This window comes from Podarcis pityusensis, assembly GCF_964106645.2.
Source record: "Podarcis pityusensis genome assembly, chromosome: 1".
Classification (NCBI taxonomy): domain Eukaryota; kingdom Metazoa; phylum Chordata; class Lepidosauria; order Squamata; family Lacertidae; genus Podarcis; species Podarcis pityusensis.
The window spans coordinates 95,692,589-95,714,815 of NC_138028.1; the positions used below are offsets into that span (position 1 = coordinate 95,692,589).

At 41.5% G+C, this 22,227-nt stretch overlaps 1 long non-coding RNA gene across 1 annotated transcript in view; it reads left to right on the forward strand.

Annotated features, from left to right (window-relative positions):
• The first annotated feature begins 18,393 nt into the window (after positions 1 to 18,393).
• The window catches only part of LOC308479606, a 34,946-nt gene continuing 31,112 nt past the window's right edge, over positions 18,394 to 22,227 (forward strand). The window contains exon 1 of the long non-coding RNA XR_013987754.1: positions 18,394 to 18,592. This is a non-coding gene — a long non-coding RNA (uncharacterized lncRNA). The remainder of the gene's footprint in view (positions 18,593 to 22,227) is intronic.

A 22,227-nucleotide genomic window follows, 5' to 3' on the forward strand; every position in this document is an offset into this window, starting at 1 on the left:
ATCCTGTTCAATTACATTACTAACCAAGGTAATATTTAACAGCGCTTTTTTCTCAGAAGAATGTTTTAATGTATTGATGGGGAAGGCTAATAGATGTGGCAGTCAACTTCGTTAAAGCAGCATGAAAGAGTAGAATAGAGGGACTGCAAGTACAGAGAGAGGAATAAAAGACAAAGGGGTGCACAGTCAATTGAAAGCTGTCATACTGAAATACTGCAATCTTGTAATGCGAAGCACATGTAATTATTACAGAGCCAGGATAGGAAGCTGGCCTTTGTTCCAGGTCCTTCAGACAGAATGGAATTAGTTGACTTGGGCAACTCATTTGTATACCCAGCTCTGCCAGGAAAGGAGCTCCATGTGATGAGCGTGGCCAGTGGGATAATGTCTTATCTTCACCAAGAGCTGTAATTTCATCACAATTGCTTTCTAAAAAGTCCACTTCAAACCACAAAGCAGCAACAATTAAGTCACTAAGTTATGGAAGCAAATAGCTTATACTGACTCGGATCTGGGACACCTGTGAGTGCAACTGCACTTGTGGGGTGTGCCTCCTGGAAGAGGGATGGTGATTTTTCACTGATTCCTCTTATTCTAACTCTGAAATGCTCGTCTGAAGGACTGAGAGACCTTCCCACTAATGTACAAGCAAACCATTTTTTAAAATTTTATTTTTTACAGCTGCGGTGTTGTTAGTGCAGGCAGAGCTTTCGAACGTTTCAACCAAACCGGGGGGGGGGGGGGAGCAGCTTGTTAAATGGTGTGTATGCATACTGCTTTCAACAAGTGTCCGGGGGGGCTGGTCCAAGACATTTTGCTGCCTGAGGCAAACCAGAAAAAGACATCCTTTAGGAATTATAGTTTGTTAAGGGTGCTTAACAACGACCCTGGGAATTGTAGTTTGTTAAGGGTGCTTAAGAGAACAATCACCTTGCTGCCCCATTTTCTTTAGTGAACCTCAAAAAATAATAATAATGGAATGGTGTTAGCTTGAGGCAATGCAATCCAAAAGAAATTGTGCGTTAGAATTGCTTTCCCTCCCTTTTTCTTTTCTTTTTTTTTTACTATTCTAAAGATTTATATTTCTATTCTTACGACATATCATCAGTATTATGAATACCTTTATTTTCTGTGTGCTGCTATAAAATTGAATACCACCCTGCCTTTTTTCCAGCACTGAATAAAAACAGTGTTGTACCCTATTGCTGCCACAGTTGTATTTCATGGTTGTTCAATTGACAGTGCCTTTTTGAGATATGATTGCACGCCTCTCCTTTTTTCTGTTTTCAGTTTTGCCAAATGCATTGATTTTCATAGCTATGCCATATTTTCTGCTTCCTAATGGATTCCTGTTCACTCTTCCCATGTCTAAATCAATGTGTGTGTGTGTGTGTGTGTGTGTGTGTGTGTTTTATGTTGGAGGAATTAATCAGTGGCGATGACTTTAAAACTTCACACCTATGACAGTTTTCGCATTCTCGATCCTGAAAACATTTGGTACATCAATTCCCTTTGGGGTGTACTTTATCTTCTTTTCAGATTGGAAATTATTGCCTCCTTCCTTTCACCGCTTATTATGGAACAGACTCACAGACATCAATGAGCCTATTTTAACATGATTTTGCCTCAGATACGCTCTAATCTCCATTGTCCCCCCACTCCCAGCAAAAATGTAATCCATTTAATGCCAAAAGAAAATCCTTTTTTGAAGAAATTTTGATGTTGGCCCCTATCCAGAACCCTGCGGGTCTTCTGTGCACACAGCACTCTGCAAACTGGGGGATGTCCCACTTATGCCATTGTGATTGTACACAAACAGCATTCACACATGACACTGAAAAAATAATGAAGCATGTGTCTGAATAGCAGTCATTTCTAAAAATTGTATCTTGATTTTAGATGTGTCAAGATTATTTCTCTGATTCTTGCAAAATGTGGCTCTTCACTGTTTTCACAAGTGCAACCATGCACACTCTGTGTTGTGCCATTGTACAGATAGCCTGTGTGTTTCTAGGCCCAGTTATAGGTTTTAATCTGGTTTTAATCTGGAAAACTCTACAGGACTCAGGACCACTTTTTTGTATATCTGTTCATGTGCCACTTATGACCAGGAAATAAACCCTGCTCTGTGAGATGCATCCTAAAAACTTTACCTGGTAGAGGTAACTCAAGTATCTTTGATCAACCATGCTCATTGGAAAAGTGTGATGGGAAATGAAATTAAACTAAAGACAATATTCTATTAATTAAGCCTCCCCCCTTTCATTAAATTGTATTTTTGTTTTCTTACTATGAGTGCCTTTCAAGGTATCAGTCAATACTTCTGTAAACAGAAACAATCACCTTTGTGTTTAATGGGGTGGAGGCCTGGCCAGGGCGGTCGTCCTCTTATATACCTGCTGGGATTGACAAGGCATCTGACCCTCACCTGAATCTCATAACTCTCCTGACAGGTGATTTGGTTTGCAGCCACAGTGTGGAAATAAAGGATGGGACTGCCCACCAGATACCAGGCACTCTACTATTCAAATTAGCCCCCAGTGTTTTTGTTATAATCCCCTTCTCAATTAAGTAATCAATTTTCATCTAGAATTTAAATTCTCAAAATTTTCTTATTTGTTAATTCAAGCAAGTAAGCTACTGCTCTCACTTCATTACAAACAGTATTTCTATCTGCAACACACTTGAGCAAACCTGCTCCTCTTCCTTTCACAAATATTTGTTGCCATTTGCAACTGTAGCTGCCTCTGATGAGTTATCATTTAACTCTTTGGGGAAATAATTAGCACCACACATCATGTGCATGGAAGTTCCCGAACCAATTAACCAACTAGAAGGATTACTGTCAATAGCACCAGTTTTCCTTTAACTTGATATTGCTGGATAATTTTGAGGAACTGTAAAAGCATATTTAGTTTGCTTTCTGTTGCCACTCTAGAACTTTTCTTTATTACAAAATAAAAAAATTCCTTCCAGTAGCACCTTAGAGACCAACTAAGTTAATTATTGTTATGAGCTTTCATGTGCATGCACACTTCTTCAGATACACTGAAACAGAAGTCACCGGACACTTATATATAGTGAGAGGGTGGGGCGGGGTGTTACTCAGAAGGGTGGTGGGAATGGGTGATTGGCTGGTAGGTGTGGTAAACCTGTTGACGACTTTTCTTTTGACAACTTTTCTTTATTACTGCCAGTTTGTTTTGTACAATTCCCTGCAAATGAAGGGAAACAACTTTTCTGCTTGTATATGTTGATAATATAATTTTGGTTCCTGAGAACAAACAAGTTTGTACAAAAACAAGATTGGGTGCAGGCGTGGCCAGGACATAGGCATCCTGACTGTGACAAAGGTGACCTGTTGCTTGCTTGCTTGATTAACAGCTGTTGGGAACTTCAGGGTCCCTGCTCTCCCTTCTTATGGTCTTTGTACTGGACCTAGAGACTCCAATAGAGAGCATTCCACGTCAAGAAGGAGGGCAAGTGGGCACCCTATCAAAAGACAGGGCAGGAGCTACATGCAGCAGGGCCTTTTCACTGGTGGTGCCCATTGTATGCCTCGCTCTTCCCAGACCTGTTCTCTTTTGGCCTGTATTTTGGAGCTTTATAATTTAGGAAAACTTTGGAAGAACTGGTTGACAAGCCTTATCAGTCATTGACGTATGAGTGGATTTTATTTGCTGCTATGCTGTTCTTCTGGTGCACCAGGGTTTACACCAGCGTAATAAGAGTTGGCCAGGATGCCAGAAGGGATACAATTTATGAGCTTTCTCCATTATCTGCACAGCAGGGGGTGTTCAGTCAACAGTGCAAAGGCTGAGCTGAAGCGTTCCCTGCTGGTTACCTGCTTTCAGCAATAGGGGTCGCTGTTTAGTAATACCCAATTTGTTAGCTGTCAGATTCTAGAGCTCCCTATTGGTGGCTCTTAGGTAATTCACAAAATACAGAGTCCATTCATAAAACACAGTGTTCATTCATAAAGCAGTAACATAAATTTCCATTGCTACATATTGGGTGTATATTTCAGTGATTGAACGTACAGGTTTATGGCCATGCTGTAGTGTAGTGGTTTTGTGACTTTGATAAAAGGTGGCTGGGCTCATTGTCTCAGGGTTTGGGGGGGGGGAGGTGACAAAACTGATTTCCAATAAGTGCCCCGCTTTACTTCCATAACAAGTCCTTGAGTCTGTACTCTGAATAGTGACACCGGGGACCTAGAAGGTGCAGGGCTTGTCAGTCCAACCCCTGCACAGGCTCATCAGGGCTGACATTAAGGCAATTGGATCAAGTTGGCCAAATTGGGCCCCGTGTGCCGCTCCTAAGGGAGCCCCCACACCAGGGCAATCTAGATGGATTTTATTTATATCTATAAGATTTTGCAGACTTTGGCTGTGAACTGGGGCCCTACAAAAAAAAAATTCAAGTTGTGCCTCACTGCTTCAATTTGCACCCCACTGGTAAGCCCTGAGTCTCATAGTTGCTGGGCCTGAGTTGCCCTGCCCTTGCATGAAGTCTTGGGTTTGCAATTTTAGGAGTGGGAAGACTGTGGCACTGGGGAACGGGTGGGCTGGTGAGGCCCGCTAGATTTAGAGGCCCTAGGCTTCAGCCTACTTAGCCTATACATAAATCCAGCACTGAGATCCAACCCACAGTCTCATTCCATAACTTTGTGCTGCAGGGCATGTGAGAACTGTTACCGGGTACATGACACTGGATTGGTTTTCAGATTGTTTTCCTTTTCTTAAAAAAAATGTACAATAATTTCTGGACATATGTATACCTTTGGGAGGTTTTCTTGGCTCAGTAAAGATACTGCCCTGATATGGAGGAAAGTGAATATCCCTCCACACCCCACCAAAGTTCCCTGGACTTACATGTCTGCAATTTGGCAGATTTTATGCACTCCAGAGGGATTCCTGACCAAAAGTGAAAAAGAGTTCTAGGTATAAAAAAGAAGAAGTCTCCATAGAACTGAACGGGGAACACAAAGCTTTGTTTTAAACAGAAAATCCTGGAATCTGGATTATACACTGAACTGGAGATGGCACAGGGTAACCCAAAAGAGAAGATTCCGTGGAAAAGACCCTGATGTTGGGAAAGATGGAGGGCACAAGGAGAAGGGGACAACAGAGGACGAGATGGTTGGACAGTGTTCTCGAAGCTACCAGCATGAGTTTGACCAAACTGCGGGAGGCAGTGAAAGACAGGAGTGCCTGGCATGCTCTGGTCCATGGGGTCACAAAGAGTCGGACACGACTAAACGACTAAACAACAACAACCCAGAAAAAGTTTGCAAACTTCCCCTATTAGCAGTCAAACTGAAGGCACATTTTTTCAAAACGTCTGAATCTCCAAATCTCTTTGGAGGTCTCTCCTTCAGGGTGGGGTGCTTTAGAAAAGATCCTGCTTTGTCAAGCCCTGGATGTTTCCAAACAGGCTTTCTTCACTTCTTGCTTCAGCATTTGTCCAAATCTTCTGCACACACGTCTATTATCTAACTCCCATAAGTTTCACCTGGATAAAACAGGCTTCTACATAACTTGGTAAAGAGCAGCGTTCAACAAATCTTCCATATTGAAGCATAACAGAGTGAAAACAAGAGTGTGAACAAATACAGTACATTATGCCAACCTAGGAAACAGACAATAACAGCAGCAAAGCCCAGAAGCACAAGCTTTCTTAAGTGAGTTTCAAACACAACTACATCTATTGTATCCTAGAAAACCTTTGACAAAAGAATGTTAACGTCTGCTTAACTCAGAACATATGTATATATAATTGTGTCATGACTTCCTTTGAGATTTTCTATGTTTTCTCACACCTGTATATGCACGTCAAATAATATATTTTTATTCCATACATTATCATCATCAATAATTCTTGAGTTTCTGTTCAGGGGCCTTTTGCAACTTGTATCATTGTGCGTGTCCTTTGTTAAAGCAACTTTTCAGTGAAGGTGGGGTTGTAAATGGATAGGAATAGGAATCCTTTTGGCCTTCCACAGTTCTTGTCATCTTCAATCAGCATTTTTTTATAGCTTGCGTATTATTTCACACCTTTGCTTAACAAAGTTGAATGAAACACAGTTGCCTGATTACCCAGGAAAAACTACACAGAGTGGATGAAAAGAACTCACTGGGCATCAGCAAGTTAATATTTTTCTCTCTGTCTTGGTCTTGGGTATCGCTGCATTTACTTATGGATGTGGGAGTTGAAAAAATCAACAAAGGCACTAGCCAGAAAACTCAATGAATCTGAAAATAAATGGTAGTGTAAAATCTTGGCTATTAAATGAAATGGCTTCATATTGATCAAGACTTATATAGAAAGGGATCTTTTCTTTCACCATAATATTTCTTCAGTGCAGTCAGTATATAACTGCTGATTATCTACACCTAATGCACCAAAGAACCTGAACACAAATAACTGACTTAGTATTATTATTTTTTATAAGTTCTTCTTCCATTAACTTTTTTCTTGTCCAGACCTTCATAATACCTGTGTTCTGATTTCAGTCCCTGTTGCACACAGGCTTGAAAATGCTTCTAGGATACAATCCTGTACACACAATGGCCACACTTACAAACATGGATTTTATAGTACTTGGAAGTTTAGATACATTACCAGTCAAGTTTGGAGACTAAAAATTGATTTTTCTATCCATTTCCAATGAGTCATTGGATCTCCATTTTATTATTGTTGCTATTATTGTTATTAGTTTATTTGACTTTTTGTGTTTGTTTGTTTTTCTTTCTTCCATACAACAATTTCCCCTACTTTTTATGATTTTATGTATGGGCTGTTGTTGTTTTAAACTGTTTTTATATTTATATTTGTTTTTATATGCAGTCCTTTTAACTATTTTTATACATGTAACTGTTTTATATATGCTATTATATTGTAAACCACTTTAATATAAATAAATTTCTTCCTCTCTGCCAATCTTTCCTTCTCCCTTACCCTTAATATGAGCATTACACAAACACCTAAAGTGACCTGCCGGCTTCTTAAAAAGACAATTCAAAGCAAGTTCATTTGTATAACTTCGTATCACAGATTTCAAACAACCTAATTCAGAATCAGGGCTGCATCCACTGTGGCCATACTCAGGTTCAAAGATAGGCAGATACAGACCTTGAGCAGATGAGTATCCAGGATGGTCAAATAGTATATTAGGCTTTTGATGTACCCAAACAAACAAGAGATGGGAGGTGAGAACAGATCACCTTACACAGTTATGCTGTCAATGTTCCAGTGTGCTGATTGCATGTTCTTTGGCAGATTTGATTCCCAGAGGGGCAATGAGGGTGGATGCCCATATGGCCTGCCATGGCCTAGTTTGTCCACAGGGACTTGTGTTTATTTCAGAGCTTCAATTACATCTTCACAGAGACACTGATTGCTATATTGGTTTGCAGAGCTCTCAACTCTAATGAAACGTCCCCTTTATAAAAATGAGTATTTGGAATTTTGTTCATGCAACAGTCACTGAATACATCTTCACAAAATTTCTCATTATCTATTTTTTTGTGTGTGTGTGTGTGTGTGTGTTTAATAACAGGAATACAAGCTGTAATTTAGTTTGGCGTTGTATTGAATAATTCTAAGGCATGCCAAGCCAGTCACATTTCTGAGATGTAGAACAAAAAACCTTAACATGGAGTCAAGAATTTGGCACCACGTTTTTGTGCAAAATTACTATTTAGAAGATATTGTAAGATGTTGAATCAAGGGCTTAGTCTTTTCTTCTTCTTTTGCATATTGGTAAAGGGAGAGAAATTTGCATGGTATGTTAGAGTACACTTCACCGGTGACTGACATTTTGGGAGTTGTTTGTTTCCTTGGCAGGCTGCTTATATCATTGTGTGTATTCCAACCATCCTCTGTTCAAATATTTATTTATGAATCTTTCTTGCCTTGCAAATCACCTTGATTTGCATATAACAAAAGTAACCCCAAATGGGAAACAAAACTCAAATGACGATAAAGATTAGAGCACAAGCTTAGTTGACGGCAAAATGTGTGCCTGACACTTAAGCACTCACCTACATGCAGAACTGAATTAAGCAAACTTGAAAGGCCTAAATATTTAATCCAGGGGTACCCAATGTGGCACTCTTCTGGTGCAGTTGGCGACGGCACCCATCAACCTTGTCCATTGACTCTGCTGGCTGCGTTTGATTGGAGTTTTCCAGAGACCAATATTACATTGGCTACATCTAATGCAATCCATCTGGCCCCTGCATGGGTAGTACATAGAATATCTATACAGTCGTATCTTGGATCACAAACGTCTTGACTCCCGAACGAATCAGCTCCCGGACGATTGAAACCCAGAATTGAGTGTTCCGGTTTTCGAATGTTCTTTTGGAAGCCGAATGTCCGACAGGGCTTCCATGGCTTCCGTTTGGCTGCAGGAGCTTCCTGTAGCCAATGAGAAGCCACGCTTTGGTTTCTGAATGTTTTGGAAGTTGAACGGACTTCCAGAATGGTGTGTGTGTGTTTGTGTGTGAGAGAGATAGATTTCATTTGTAAAAAGACATGTACCATTATAAGTCTAATTTTTAATGTAAAGATTATGTAGATATTTACTATGCATATAAACTGGAAGCCATCGTGCACAACCCTGCTTGTTTTTCTGGTAAGAGAGGCAGTCATGCCATTCTTGCACATTAAAGTGTACACAAATTTACATAATCACAAATACTGGTAGCAAATCTACATGGCTGCTAGGACAAACACCAGGAATGCAGGGTCAAAGCATAGCACAAATAATAATTCTCAGGGGCATCCCATCCTGTTTTGCCACCTGAGGCAAAATGGCAAGGGATAGTCCCTCCCCCTGCCGAAGCCTTGCTTACCAGTGTCATGTGGCTATAGCAGCTTCCAATGAGATATTGGGGAGTTATCACGAGATCTCACAAGAATTCTGTGAGATATCACCAGATGCTGCCACTACAGCTACACCACACTGCTGGTGGTGGCAGGGATGTGCAGTGCTGCAAACAAGGATTGATAACAACGTCAAGATGCAATTGTGGTTGGTGTTTTTGCAGTACATGGCACATAGCTGTCAACCGTCCCTTATTTGGCGGGAAACTCCCTTATCCCAGCACCATTTCCCGCTGCTGTCCCTTATTGATGATGTCCCTTAAATTTCCCGGGTTTCAAAGGAAGCAGCTCCTCTCCTTCCCTCCCTGCTGGCCCAGAAGGAGGGAGGCTCCAACTGTGTTGCTTGGCTGCGTTGCTCACCCAATAAGGAGTCTAAGAACAACTGGGGGGGTGGAGCTTGCATGCCTTATGCCAATCAAATTGGCCGCGTTGCCTGGGGACTCGCCTTTGCTCAGCGCTTCCCAGCGGAGAGGTGACGGTGGTTTTCCTTGCTGCATCCCCTTTGCCGGGTTGCTGCGCTGTGGGAACCACCACTTGAGGCTTCGTTTGGCTGCTGGCTGGGCTTTCTGCCTTTGGCTCGGAGGGGCTCAGAAGTTGAACATACCTGTGCTCAGAATTGGATGGATATGTCATCAACGGCCCACTCACCCTTGCCAGGGAAAATGTCTGTCTGGAGCAGGGGCACATGGTGGGGGAAAAGGAAAGGAGCTGGTTGAGTACAATGGTGGGTGGCAATCTCATGGGAGGGGGGGCTTTTGGATTTGTTTTGGAGGCTCCTTCGATTGACTGTTATGGGGGAAAGGAAAGGAGCTGTTTGACTAAAATCCCTTATTTTGGCTGCTGATCCCATATTTTTGAGGCTGCTGATCCCTTATTTTCAAATCTGTAAGTTGACAGCTATGACATGGCAGACATTTTTAGAAATCTTTGGTGAATTTTTTGAACTGCTACTGCAAAGGTAGCAACCTTGTTTGTAGTAGGGTTATTGTAGCATGCCAAAAGATCACAAAGAATATCAGTCAGGGTCCAGCCAGCTCTTGCTCTCAAAAGGTCTCCCCAAAAAATAAGCACTGATATACAACAGACACTATATCTTCCACCTCCACAGTACACTATATCTTCCACATCCCCAGTACCACAAACTCATGTCAGCTGAGCATAGAGAATCCTGTTATACTTTCACTCCAAATAGGCTGAAGGCATTGTTTCAAAATGAAGAGCAGTAAATGCTCTTCTAAGGGTAACAGAATTTTACACATTTTCTCCTCATGCATGTGTTCAAGGGTGGAAGAATCAGTCTGCTTCCAGTCCATGCCACATTTGCACGTGCTTATCCAAAATTCAATTCTGCTGTATTTTTCAGTATTAAACTATTTTTAAAAATAAAAAGCTGCACAAAAATTTGCACTGCATTTTAAAATATAGGTTTTAATATGTATTTTCTAAGAAAAGAAAGCAGTTTAAAAAGAAGGAAGGGAGGCCATTATAATTGTATTTTGATACTCTTTTTGAGTAGAAATGTTTGTGTTATGTATGCAGGCATTGTGGACTGAAGCCAGGCTGTATGCATGCAATGCAGGCCTAGGCCTTAAGGCCTCCTGGAGCTCAGGAGATTCATCTGCATAACAAAAGAAAGAGGATTATAAAATCCCACAATGACATTGTTAGTAGCTGTCAGGCAGCCAATCCATGCTGAAATATGGCCAGTGTTGTAATTTGCTAATTGCAGCATTAAGACGACCTATAACAGGCAAGGTATGTGTTTTGCCTGGGCTGGCTTCAGGTATATATACAGTGGTACCTCAGGTTAAGAACTTAATTCATTCCGGAGGTCCGTTCTTAACCTGAAACTGTTCTTAACGTAAAGCACCACTTTAGCTAATGGGGCCTCCTGCTGCCGCTGCGCCACCGCCACACAATTTCTGTTCTCATCCTGAAGCAAAATTCTTAACCTGAGGTGCTATTTCTGGGTTAGCGCAGTCTGTAACCTGAAGCGTATGTAAACTGAAGCGTATGTAACCCGAGGTACCACTGAATACCTTAAGTGACCTTGTTTGTCGGACTTGTTCCTGTTGTTACAATAAATTCTTTTGAGCTGAAATCTGGTCTTGGGCCATGCCTGAACCCACCTACACTTCAGTTTGGAAAACATTGGTTCATGTTGGAATTTCCAAGGCATCCCTATCATCCAATTCCTGCTGTCAAATTCACAAAACATTGACTACCACTAGCACAGGCCCATCAGTCCTCTCAGGAGGAGAGCTTTACCTCAAGACAGTAGGAGTGACTAAGGGTCATTCAGCTGAGTCTTGTCAGCAGAAGCCCTGTGCAAAGACTTAGAAACTGGTTCAGGGGAGGGATTGGTAGACTGCCCCCTCCCCAATGGCATGTGGGAAAAGGAGATTGTTCCATCTGGCAAGATGAGATGCTTGCCCTGACAGAACTATCACCTTAGTGTTTCTCCACTGTTCCACCACTGAATTCCTCCCTAAAGCCCAATCTGCACCATACAGCATACCATTTTGAAAGGTTATGGCTTCCCCCTAAGAATTCTGGGAGCTGCAGCTTGTGAAGGGTGCTAAGAGTTTTTAGGAGACCCCTGTTCCCTTCAGAGGGCTACAATTCTCTTAACTTCCAAGATAACTCTGATAATTGAATCTCGGGGGGGGGGGATATATGGCTGGGAGTTTTGCACCAGGATTGGTGAATCACAAGTTGTGATGGACTGGTCTAGGTCATGGCCTCCAGCTATTCTGTATTACTTTGCAGATGATGGCACGTGAAATACAAACAGCACAAAACACGCTTTGTCCATCAATAACATTATGGCTTAATGATTCTTTTCTCTCCCTCTCTCTCGCCATGTCTCTACAAATATATGTACAATTCATTTCCATCTTCATTTCTTTTTCCGTCTTTGGCCTGCAATTTCCATCTCAGCATGCACAAAATACTCGAGTTTTGGGGAGTTTTTGATATCATGGAGTGGGGTGTTGGTCTTTTTTTTTGTTGGTTTGTAGAACTGAACGAACTATCACCATTGGCACAGGATAAATAATTCATACATGCAAAATTAATGGTTAGCTTGAAAATGGTTATAAAATATTTAATTTGATTGAAATAGCTAGGCTGGTGTGTTATGCATTTCAGATATGAAGGTTTCAATCAAACAATAAGACAGTTCCATTTCTCATGCTGTTCACACACACTGTTCTCTAGTCCTCTTCTTTAATAAACAATTTCAGAACCTAAATTTGATCATTACATGAAGATTGTCATGGCTGATTATATCATTTTGGAAAACTGATTGCAAGACTAGTTGCTTTCTCTCTCTCTCTATTATTCCATATTCAAGGGTTCTTAAAGGAAGACATGTGGCTTTAGAAGCAATATTTAAAACACAATGGCCAATTTACTAATGCAGGAGGCACTTGTGAGCATCCCATCCAAATTCCATATTTTGAAAAATTGCTGGATATTTCACATGATGTAAAAAAAGAAAAGAAAGAATAGCTGTGATTCAGAAAAGTATGGGGAAACCTGTGGTTTATACTTGAGACAAAGCCTCCTGTTCCCATAATACATCCAGGACTTCACTGGTCTTTTATCAGGAAGGAACGTCTGGCTAAATGGCTAAGCATGTCTAAAACGGCAATTTTAAAAATGGTGAGCAAAAGCAGTAGGAACCAGAGCAGAGCTCCTGACCCTCCAACACACTTACACATCATATACACAAATACATCTTGAGCCAGGGGAGCCATCTTGTCCTCAGGATTGTGGGTGCCTGCCACCATGCTGCAGATATAGGATGTCATACGCACATGCTGGCAACTCCTTCCTCCTCCTATGCGTAGCCAGCAAGGCATCCTTTTATGTGGGGAGGTGCTTGGAGGCAGAGATGGAAGACATTGGGAGATAGAGACATCATCCTCTTTCTGTGCTTCTCCCGATGGAAACATGCAGATGGGGACAGCTATACCCCTGCTTTAAGTCATTTGCATACTGTCTTCCCTTGTACAGTGGTACCTCGGTTTTCGAACATAATCCATTCAGGAAGACCACTTGACTTCCAAAACATTTGAAAACCAAGACGCAAAGGGCTGTCTGTAAATTCAATAAAGAAAATGGGGGGGGGGGGACTCAGTGGAAGTCGTTTGACGCGTTCAAAAACAGAAGCATTTACTTCCAGGTTTTCGGCGTTCGAAAACCAAAACGTTTGACTTCTGAGACATGCGAAAACTTAAGTACCACTGTATATTATTTACTATAAAGCTCAATGACTAAGCTCTTTAGCGACGAAACATCTGATTACCAGAATGACATCCGAGCACTGAACCACTGGTATATCAGAAGTGAGCTCTTTATTTACTGCATTTGCAATTGCTTAAGATAAAACAAATTTGTGGGGGGAAACTACTTTTGCCATTTTTATGGACGTTTACTGTTTGTTTACAGATAGTTGCTTTGGTGATATTACCTTGTGTCGATCTCAATAGTCATTGCATCACCACCCTGTTCATTGTTTTATTGTTGAACTACAGCTCCTATCATCACTGATCATTGGCCATGCAGGCTGGGGTTCCCCGTCCCTGCTCTACAGAATATAAGAGGATACATCCCTGCTTTGCAGTGCTCACAGTCTAAAATTCAATATGTTGTTGATTCAGCTGCACATACTTTGGCTTAGTTACAGCTGGGCATGAGAACTAGAAGATGCATTGTACAGAAGAGCGACCATGTTTCCGCTTTACTATATAGTGGTACCTCGGGTTACATACGCTTCAGGTTACAGACTCCGCTAACCCAGAAATAGTACCTCAGGTTAAGAACTTTGCTTCAGGATGAGAACAGAAATCGCACAATGGTGGCGCGGCGGCAGCAGGAGGCCCCATTAGCTAAAGTGGTGCTTCAGGTTAAGAACAGTTTCAGGTTAAGAACAGACCTCCGGAACGAATTAAGTACTTAACTCGTATAGTCAGATCTTCATTCAACCCAAGTTTACTTCACTGCTGAGCAGCCCACATTTCTGGCAGTTCTGTGGTAGCATGACAACCCCATGGTTGTTTGGGCACATGTTATACTTCTGTTCAACCTTCTTTCTCAACCAGTCAACTGGCTGTTGTGAACTGACTCAGTGTTCTGGAGAAATAACAAGTGACTGTGGGAGACCACTAATACATCCAGGGCTGATACTGAAGTATAATTAAACACTATGTTTGACAAGAAGACTGTACAGTCTGACACTTTAAAAAATGGTCTGTGTTAAATGTAAATTTATAGCTCTTTACGCATGCTTATTCTCATCTAGCTGAGTTAATGTATTCCACTTCTCCTGAATTTCTGCCAATTAACAGATAAAAAGGCACTCTTTACAAGCCTCTACTGTTTCATGATTTTGAGGGCACAAAATCAACACAAAAAGAATTCCTTAATCCACCATTGCCCAAGGAAGTTTTATCCAAACTCACTTGTTTTTTTCCAATTCACTGTGAAGTATGAGAAACAAGTGGGTTAAGATATAACTTCCTTGAGTAGTAGTGGATTAATAAATTCTTTTGTGCTAATATTTTATTAATTCCATTCTTTTCCCCCTTTAGTTTAATGGAACAGGGGAATAACACTTATATGTTATTTTAAATGCCATACCCACCAGCCATTTTTGGATTTCTTTGGGTGTGGATGCTGTTCTTTCTGATGTTTATCTGCTTACTCAAACTGCTGCCTGCTCCACTTCTCTCACAGAAGCTGAACCATCAATTTGTGTCATGTACCCAGTACATGATAGGGAAATTCATTGTGTCAGTCAACAGACAGTCAGAGAAGTTTATCAGTTTCTGAGAAATTGTGGTACGGTTGCCTAGAAATCACAAAATTCGCCCAAAGTAGGTGGATCTTAATTTTTTTTGGAGTATCAGCTGAAAATCAATGAAGTCAGATTTGGAGTGCAATTTGAGAGATAGCAAATCTTGTCTTATGACACCCCCCCCCCATTTCCCCATTATTTGAGACAGCACCTTGAACACCCTCTGTAAAGTGACTATTACATCTTGGAAACACACACACACACACACACACACACACACACAAAGAGCATAGACACAGAGGGATAAACTATCCATTGAGAGTCACCTGTGGTGGTAGATCTATAAAGAGTGAACCCAGTGTGTGAATGCTTAAGAGTTAGCCCATTTCTGGATGGCTCACTTTTGAAGGACTTGCCCTATCAATCTGACTAAGGAGTGTTTTCTTTTTATATCCTATTTCAGCATGGATATCCAACACATCTAATATACGGATATGTGACAGAAAGTTGCAATTTTATATTTATCCTTGACTGATGCATCCTTATACAATAATGACTCTTCAGTCAACTCACAGGCATAAGAGAAATTACTGGCACAGGCATGAATGTCATTGCTCACATTTCTGAAAAGGGTTCTACGTGAACGTATCACAGAAGAGTGGTAATAGCTATAATCACAAAAGCATTCCCCATCTCAACAAGTTTAAATGGACGAAGCACCACGAGCTGAGGATATTAAAGTCATTTGGTTTGTCCTCTACATTCTTTCAAGAATGCAAAGCTGGCTAGAGTGGGGGGAAAGAAGAGCTGACACATGAATCAGCTCACTTGGACACCACAAAAAGAAACAACTTCCCTGCTCTTCCCACCAGATTTATTTTTCCATTAAAGTGTCTACAGATGCTTCCTTCTGAATAGGCAGTGCATAAACATCTCTCAAATAATGTGCCTGCCCTTGTACAATTCCTAGAACAGGCAACCCATATATTTGACTAAATTAAAAGTAGTGCTGCTGACACCAGACATTTTCGCAACCAGTATGAGGAATACGTTCCGGGTGAATTTCTAACATTACCTCAACAGCATAGGATCCATAACAGCACCAAGGGAATGCGAGGTGCTGTGGACCATTTGGGACAAACTCCTGCCTTCTAATCTTATGCATCAGGGCTACAGCAGAAGTTGAAGAGCTTGTATTGGGTCAGCTTTGAGACAAATGAAATTGCAAAAGGAATGACAGGAAACTGTGGCCACCAGGTTGGGGAGTACACAGGGCAAAGATAGAAAACAATAAATGAAATTACTTGATGAATCTATTTTTAGTTTTTTTGGTTATCTGTTCTGCGCGTACTTCATGAGCTTCTGCTTGTACCAATTGTGTTGATGTCGCCTAGTGCGGTCACACCATCAAGAGCACCAGATGGGATTTGCTCAACTCTCACCGACCTTACTGCCACCTTGACCCTCCCTGTCTCCCTCTCAAAGAGCAGCAGTGCCACTGTTGCCAGGAAGCTAGTGTTGCAGCTCCACCCCACTGGGTGAGCTGTTTCTGCTTTTGTGGCATGCCATGGTCCTCCAAGCTATATTTCTGGTTCTTCTCCCTAGGTTCCAGACATGCCCCTGGGCCCATCCGGGTTCTCTTACACAGGAGTATCTCTGATTTTAAAATGTGAGGTAAAACGAGTTTGGATTAGACTGTAAAGAATGATCTCAAAAGTCACAGATTAGTCTGGATAAGCCTCTTGCTTAGTATCTAACCAGGGACTAATATGGATATCTGAAAATACACAGAGATGAGGAGGAAATAAATATTATCTTCAGATGAAATGAGAGTTGCCCTCTGTGTAAAAGTGCCTTCATTACTATCAGGAATACATTTTCTTGTCTCATTATTTTGCTTCAGTATGGAAAGAAACAGAAAGTGTGTGGCTATTTTAGGGGTTTGATTGCTTCATCAAGATATCTCTCATGAGGGTTGACCTTTGGTATTATTATTTTGTCTGGTGAACGAAACAAGACAGTATCATTATCAGAAAATACTCTTTTTTTCTGGTGAGTAAAAATAGAGCCCATGGAGGGAAGGGAAAGGCACTGTTGAGTCTCACATTATCTGCTATAAAGAAATTGTTGTTTCCAAAGTAGCGCTACATGAATGTTCCAGGCATTCAAAGATTTCTGCTTGTGCAACAGAGCCATTATTCCCTTCTCCTACCCATGCATTCCCTCAGTCTGTTTTTGGCATTCCCCCAACCATTTGGAGCAATTGGAGAAGGGGCAAAGGCATACAGGAGAGTGAAAGTTCCACTATAGATGTATACTGTAAATCCAGGAGGTTCAGGAAAAAGGGGGAAGTGGATGGGAGGTTCTATTTACATATCACACCTGCTATGCTGTAGTTGAAGCAAATGAAGAGACCGTCTCTGCTCATCCCACAATGATCCCAGTCCCTGGAGGAGGCATGTAGGACATTTCATATGCATAAAAATGGGTATTGATCAGCTTTAATGTATTTTTAATCTTTTGTTGGAAGTTGCCCAGAGTGGTTGGGGAAACCCAACCAGATGGGTGGGGTATAAATAAAAAGTTGTTGTTGTTGTTACTTGAATGATTGCTGCCTTTGAGATAAATGGCTCTTTTGATCACCTAGTTAAAGGACATGTAAAATATGTATTTCATGGGAAAGCACATTGAACAGTATTGAAAAATATGGATTTTTTGAGGGAAAGGCATAGAGCAATGTATACAATCATACATATAATTTCAAAGCAAATGTTTAAGGCATTCTTTTAAAAAATCCACACAAAACAGGAGGCATGGACCTATGACTGAGTGCCAGCAACAATGAAATTGGGTGGAATTAGGAAGATTTGTCCATCGTTGCAGTGGAATAGAAATCAATAGGAAAAGACTGAGCTTCTCATTGGAAATATATAAATGAGCTCAGCACCACCAATAGAACTTTATGTATCGTCTTTGATCTGCATGAACTTCTGAATAAATGGTGGGTTTCTCCATTCCAGGTCCTTGTTTATACTTTCTGGCAGTTAAATTTGGCATGGATTAAAATTCTACTTCTTCCCCAGGCTGGGTGTACATAATGCTCATGAAACTGAGACGAATTACAGTGGCTCAGCTTAGGTGCTGCTTTGACAGGGACCACATGCCAGTTTAAATCACTTCTGAATTGTGAGCACTATTCCAAATGAAGGAGATGGTGCCAATTCTGCTGAACTGTTTAGAGTGTTCAGGGTATTTGGATGATGAAACTAATAAGCCTTCCAGGGTGGTTACTGCCACCAAATGTGAATTCAATAGCTCCATGCATACAGCTCATTATGATGCTGTAAATTAGAATGGATAGAAATGAAACAAAAACTCAGCCCCCAATATTTATCAGCTGAATGTCAGTATCGTCCAGGTGCCTAGCTGTCTCCATCAATCTCTTCCATGGGTATCTAAAGTAGAATACACAGAGGTGATCATTTCTTCTGGAGTGACTTCATTTGTTGAACATTTGTTTACAAATTAAGGTTACAGAGGTTGTATGAAATGGAAGCTTTTATTGCAGCCGACAGACAGCTCCTAAACCCCTGACATCATTCACACAATTAGTATCTGAGTTACTGTTTCTGCCAGGGGTAGAATCTGAATTGAGATTGTGGTGTGGGTTTAGGAAGCATCTTTTACTCTGACCGTGATCCCGAAAGGCTGCTGTTTGCATCCTGAACAAGCCTGATGGCAATGGGAGTTTTCCTTAGCAGCTGTGGGTGTGCTCAGACGGGATCAGCACCATGGCAGAAGCAATGGTATAAAGGCCTCTACCCATCTAGCTGTAGCTCCATCCACTGGCCAAAGGAACAAGAACAACCAACTGCTATTTAAGGAAGAACCAGCAAGGTAAGATCAGCCTGGCCTCAGCTGGGTATATACAGTCACCTCATTGTTCTGACCATGAAGAACTGGTCTTCTTCATCTGGGTTTCCCACCCGTTTTCCTTTTCTTGTGTGTCTTGTCTTTCTGGCAGCCATCTCTCTCTCTCTCTCTCTCTCTCTCTCTCTCTCTCTCTCTCTCTCTCTCTCTTCATGTGAGCCACCTTTGGGGTATGGGGTAACTCTCTTCTGAAAAGCAGGATAAAAATACAGTAAATAAAAGCATTTACTCTGGTGTTTAGATCACAACTGGTCAGTTCTTTTGGAAACAGCAGCATGGTAAAAGAGGGGCAATTTAACTAGATTAGCAATTTCTTCATAATATAAGCACAAAAACCTACTCCCATGCCTCACATAGCCAATGAAGTGTATATCTATTTAGGTGCACAATATTCTATTATTATTTCCAATGAAATATTTGGCAAATCTACATCTTGAAGTTGTCATTAGTATCACTCTAAAGAGCTGTGACAGATGAGATAATATTGTCCAGACCAATTAAATAGAAACTGTAAAGAGGAAACTGGTGTTTGTGGGGAAGACAGTCCTAACACGGGATAATGAGGTTTCCCCGTTCAAGTCTAACCCAGTGGTTCTGACATGAGGGAACACTTCCCACCTTCGTTTATTCTGCCTATGCCCCCTTAGAAGTCTGCCACACAGCATCCCTGAAACTCAAGTTAATTACAGGACCACTTGTAAGAGACTAAGAAGTATTCAGATTAGTGCATAGGGCTGCTGCTATGGACCTAAGAAAAAGCACTTTTGAAACTGTCATTTTGACTGCTGGACGTGGAGGCTTGCCAAGAGCTTCTTGAAATGCTCTTTGTATGTTAGACTTTTGTAACTTGCATTTAATCTTGCACTATGGTTACTCCGCCACCATTGCCTCTGCTGCCTCTTGGTTTACTACCGTTCTTCATGGACACTGTGAACCTGAATGTGTGTGGGTTTCATGAGGAAATGGTCGGTGGAAAACTGCCTACCAGTAGGGAAGGGAGTGAGCTGAGGATTCTGTGATCAACTGAAGTGTCTCTCAGCCTGGAAAACAATTTTTAACTGTTGGTTCAAATGGACCTGCTTAGAAAGTGTTGTTTTGTGGGTTGTTGTTTTTTTTAAAAAGAAACTCTGGATAGGAACAATACCTTCTAAAAAAAGGAAAGCAATTTGAGGCCCTTTGGTAGAGGGAGAGGGAAAGAGACGGCTTTAATGACAGAGAAATCACTGTGGAAATTTCATTCATCAGCAGCATCACCACCAGCAGCTTAAATGAAGTAGTTAATAACATCCTCCCCTCTCTCATTCTGAGTCATCTTTCCTCTTTCACATACAAAAATTGAGTTGTTGACTTCCTCAATCTTTTTCTTCCTGGACAAGCCCTGCTTCTCCATCAATACATCATTGAGGCATCTCATTTGTATGATGCATAGCAATAATCCATAACTGAAATGCAATTACTCTGATGATAAACCACAAAGTGATGAGGGCCAGCTGCTGGGGCTGTCTTTTGTGAGTCTTACTAACAGTTACACTATTATTTAAAAGTGATTATTTGTGTGGGGTGCACATGGGGGTTTGTGTGTGTGGAAGGGATAACTACTGGCTTGGAAAGGCTTCCGACTAGCAAATGCCTTTCCTCCAACTCAGCCTAGCACATTTATTCTTGGTTCACAAACAGAGCAATTTAACTGAAGCAAGCAATTGCATCCCTTCCATGCTGAGGGTTAACCGATCTTTATCTTTGTTACAAAGCACTCACAGGATCACATGATGTGCATCATATCAGGTCAGGCAACTTCCCCCTCTATCTCAGCTTTGTCTATTCTCACCAGCAGCTTTTTTGCCAGGGTCTAAGGCAGAGGCGGCTGGTGTGATGGAGCACAGCCCAAATCCCTATTGTTATGGTCAGTGGCCAGCATTAAAGAAGCAAAATAAGGAGCACATAGAAGACACTATAAAGTAGCATAGAGTTAGTTAGTTAGTTAGTTAGTTAGTTAGTTAGTTTTTTTTAAGCATCAACATTCTAAAAGTTATGGTTGTGTCCTGAACTCCAAAGAGGAGAATTGCAAAATATCTGGGATCTTCTCCTGATGGGTTTTGCTTGCTGCAGCACAGCAGTTGGCCACATGGGGCATGATAGATGCATTTTTATCGGGGGGAGGGCTGCCCTCCTAATTCCAGTGTCACTACAGTTTACCTGCACTGTAATGGAGTGAGGCAATGTAGCAGTTACACAATTATATGCCTCCCTCTCCTAAACAGGCACAAAAGAGAACTTTGAAAGGCTGCAAACAGTGCCTGGCATACCACTTCTGTAATATAAGTGGCCCAGAAGTCATTTTAAAAAATAAAATGAACTTCCATACCATGCTTATTTCATCACCCTCTTATAAGTGGTTAAAGTGTGGTGCTGAGAACACCAAGGTTGCAGGTTTGATCCCTGCAGCTAATATGGTAGCTGCATATTCCTGGATTTCAGGGGGTTAGACTAGATGATCCTCAGAGTCTATGATAAGAGTAAGAATAGATTCCACCCCTCCTTTAAGCTACCTGGTCTACCATCTGTTCTCTTTTTTGTTTGTTTTTAAACACCGTAAGCCTTCAGCAGCTTGTGTTGTGCCTAGCTTGTCTGATTTTTGTCAGAGTTGACCCAGAAGTCACCTTGCACATATGCTAAACAAAAGAAAATAAAAGCCACAACTGCATGCATCCCAGACATGGGAGCCCTCTGAATGTTATCTCTCATTTCAGAAGCTTCATTGGCTTCAGCACTTGGAAGCACTTTGCATTCCTGACTGCCTTTGAGGCTCATTTTAAAGTGCTTTTCCTCCCTAAGCTTGTTCTTCACTCCATGCTTACCTGGAGGATGCAAGTTGACTTTGAGAAGCAGACCACCCAGGTGAACTATAATACAGTAGTATAAAAACAGCAGGTGACTGCAAAATACAGTGGTGCCCCACAAGACGAATGCCTCGCAAGACGGAAAACCCGCTAGACAAAAGGGTTTTCCGTTTTTGAGTTGCTTCGCAGGACGAATTTCCCTATGGGCTTGCTTCGCAAGACGAAAATGTCTTGCGAGTCTTGAGATTTTTTTTTCGCTTCCCCCCCCTTTTTCTAAGCCGCTAAGCCGCTAATAGCGTTTTAGCAGCTAAGCCGCTAAGCCGCTAAGCCTTTAATAGCCGCTAAAACGCTAATAGCGCTAATCCGCTAAGCCGCTAAGAGGGTTGCTTCGCAAGACGAAAAAACCGCTAGACGAAGACACTCGCGGAACGGATTAATTTCGTCTTGCGAGGCACCACTGTATAATGTCATGTCATGTCATGTCATGTCATGTCATGTCATGTCATGTCATGTCATGTCATATAATATAATATAATATAATATAATTAATATAATATAATATAATATAATATGTGATTGTTGTTTAGTCATTTAGTCGTGTCCGACTCTTTGTGACCCCATGGACCAGAGCACGCCAGGCACTCCTGTCTTCCACTGCCTCCCGCAGTTTGGTCAAACTCATGCTGGTAGCTTCGAGAACACTGTCCAACCATCTCGTCCTCTGTCGTCCCCTTCTCCTTGTGCCCTCCATCTTTCCCAACA